This window comes from Diprion similis, chromosome 4 (assembly GCF_021155765.1).
Source record: "Diprion similis isolate iyDipSimi1 chromosome 4, iyDipSimi1.1, whole genome shotgun sequence".
NCBI classification, from domain to species: Eukaryota; Metazoa; Arthropoda; class Insecta; order Hymenoptera; family Diprionidae; genus Diprion; species Diprion similis.
The window spans coordinates 21,688,893-21,692,269 of record NC_060108.1 but is presented as its reverse complement, the minus strand read 5'-3'; positions in this window follow the sequence as shown (position 1 = coordinate 21,692,269).

Below are 3,377 nucleotides of genomic sequence, written 5' to 3'. Positions count from 1 at the left end.
GAGAGGGCAAAATACGAATGTGGTATTCCGGGCGCGTATGGGGCCCATATATACCTATGGGGCCCCGATGACTCCCACTTTACCTCCCTCAGCGGCACCGCGAGGCCCCGGGATCACCGGCCATCGGGGACTTGCGCGTCTCCGCGAGTTTGCCTGGCCCAGACCCGAATACTTCGCGCCAACAGCGTATTCATCGATATACTTATGTACCCACCCGGCGAGTTCGCAGGGTCGTTTAGCTCCGCAGTAATTAAAGTCTAGTTCCGTAGTTTTTCAATTTTTTTTTTTTAGTTGTCAATATTCTTCAGAGGATTTATCGCGGCGGTGAGACCGTGGCATGTGGACAAAGAACTTGTATGAACGAAGGTATACCATTGTATTGTTAAACCATGGAAAGGTGATGGAAGAAGAAGAAGAAGAAGATACATCGGATTTTTGAAAATGAGAAAAATTTCTAATCGTTTTCGTGTTCTACATTCGACTTGCATAGAGTTTCGGGATGAATTTTTTTATTTCGACTGTTTTTTTTCCACCGACCGCGAATTAAGGAAAACTCGAAATTCGTCAGATTCGTTATATTCGAATTTATTACGTTCGATACATAATTTCGTAGATCGGTTTTCATTTTGAAAAAGAGTATATTATGTTACACCTTTGCCGTATAGACTGATTTATTTTGACTTGTTATACGTGTGATATTTCGTAATTTTCAAATTTTGCAAATATCACGAGACTTGGTGATCGTTTTAAGTTTCAATATAAAACCTCTTTTCCTTACATATGACATTGTATTAAAAAAATTTTACAAATATTTGAAGAAACTAAAATTCTGTTTATGATATCTGAATATAAGTGAAATATAATTCGAATTTGATTTAATTCTTTCAAATTACTCGACCTTGAATAACATAACTTGGACGCAGGCTACTAAATTAAGAAATGATTAACTAGTCTACACATATCAATCTACTTTTAATAGAAACGATTAAAAAAATGAAATCCAAGAAAAAATTTGATACCTACAGTTCCTCACGAGCAGATATTCTCCAAGGTATGAAATTTACGTTAAGAAATGAAAACTTCTTCCTTATATCAAAGTTTGATATTTACCACAAAGCACAATCATTCAACCGTACCGTGTCAACTTTAGAACAGAATTGATTCATTCTGGTATGAGCCTCGAACAAGTTGTGCATCGCGGGGTAACGAGTGTGATTGCACATGTGTGAGGTATACCTACCAGCCTCCTGCGATTCTTGGAGAGTGCAATAACGACAACTGGTTTGAAATCTATTTTGCTCCTGCTTGTTAGCGTCACTCGTTTCGTCCTTCTTTTTGGTCATCGTTGCACGGTCATTCACATTATCAGGTATTACTTATTTGCGAGACTTCGTATCTGAGCATTGACGAAAGACAAAGCGTTTTAAAGTAAACTTTTTTCTTCTTTTCCATACTGTAAAAAAAAAAATTTTGAAAATTAACTCTGCGTCACGTCGCGCTTAGAATTTGGAGTTATTTTCTTATTTGCTTTTTACGACAGAATTGTGATCGGATATCTAAGTTCTTCGTATAGCGGGTGTAGAAAATGAGCTTTCGTTGAAAAACGCAACCTGTCCGAAAGATGAAATTTGTCTGACATTTTGGTCGTTGTTGCATACTCTTACTCTCTGGTAAGGCGAGGTTCGTTCGTAACGGGACTCGATTGTATCTCGGCCGAATAGAGTTATTCGATATTTCATAATAGGCATAGGTCCATACTTGCATCGGTGATGAGACAAATTCCCCATCGCGGACCGCCTGTCAGATTCGATCTAACGCTTCTTGTACAGAACTTGACTTCTAAATCTCCCGAAGGATGACGTGACGTCATTCTGCGTTTACAAATTCTCTTATTCGAAAATTAACAGTTAATTATACTGTGTAGCTGTTTTTTTATTTCATCGTTTTCTTTCCCTCTTTTTTTTTGGTGTTAAACCGATGCCATCGAGAGAGAGAGAGAGAAAGAGAGAGAGAGAGACCAGTAGCTGATTGTAAGTGGCCACTTGGACGCTTAAGCAAACTGATCGAACCCACTTTTTGTTGTCAATTGCCGCATAAAATCAGCAAGCAAGCCTACATGCGATTATTCGTTTAATTTCATTTCGCGTATTTACTTAAAAACAAATCATCGAGTTGATTTTTGCCGTTGTAATATAAACAAGTTTCTTTATTTTCAAGATGTTCGCAGATATACGAGGCACACTTCGCACCCTGATGATGTTGTACAGAAAATTGTGTGATTCGTTGATGTTATTTTCGTTCAGATCATATCGCGGTTTTTTAGATTCACTGTCCTGGTATTTTACAATAATGTAAACGAGTTTTGTGCTTAGCTTTGTTCTATCCAATGATTCATTTGGGCTCTTCAAACAATGGCTTTTTGCTCGCTCGTCTGCAAGAATCAATGAGTCGATTGGATTTTTCCACGAACCCGTGAATTGTACTCAACAGTGGCATCTATAACTCTGTATACTTTCCACGGTAGCCAATGATTTATATACATATTGTATATAGGTATACATACACCTATATTATATTATAATACCAGCGTTACAAATTAAACGTTACACGGGATTATATAGTATTTATTTCACATTTCATTGGATTGCATACATGAATTCGAAAACAGTTTGTGGATTATTAATGCCGACGATTTTTAACACGCGAATAATGCTTTGCGTCGTCTTAATCATGCACTGTATACATATATGTAATTGTTCAAGGTTGCCTATAGATGTAAGATTTTTCACATTCAACAATTTTCATAAAATAATTAAACTTCTTGCATCCAGAATTCCAGTAAAAGTAAAAGAATGATCGAAAACTATTTTTTCCTCGTCTTAAAATAAGCGTTGAATCAGCGGTTGCGAGTTTGCATATAAAAATAAGGGAATGATCGTTCGAAAATACGAGTTTCTTGTAAGGTGAAAAAAATGTGTGCATATTGCATCTAGCTTGATACGACAGTTGAATTCAAATGCACAGCGTGCACATCTCCAGGACAAAGTGCAGCAAAAACGAGGAAGATTTTTCTCGTTGCCAGTCAAAGCCTGACGTGCAAATATGCCAGAGAAACAAACACCAGACGTTTATTTCGTTTCACCGTCAACGACAAAACGACGACCGCCGATGCGTTTAGCCTCGACAAATGATTTTCATTCAAGTCGCATTATTCGACCAATGGAAGGAACGTCCTCACCTTCAAACAGTGCTTAACTGACCCAGACTTTTCCTATCGTTACGCCGATAATCCAGTCGCACAGAAACCGTGACGTATACGCTTAAAACAGATGCCCATAGTAGGTTTTTTAACGATTGATTGGAAAATCAACCTTCGT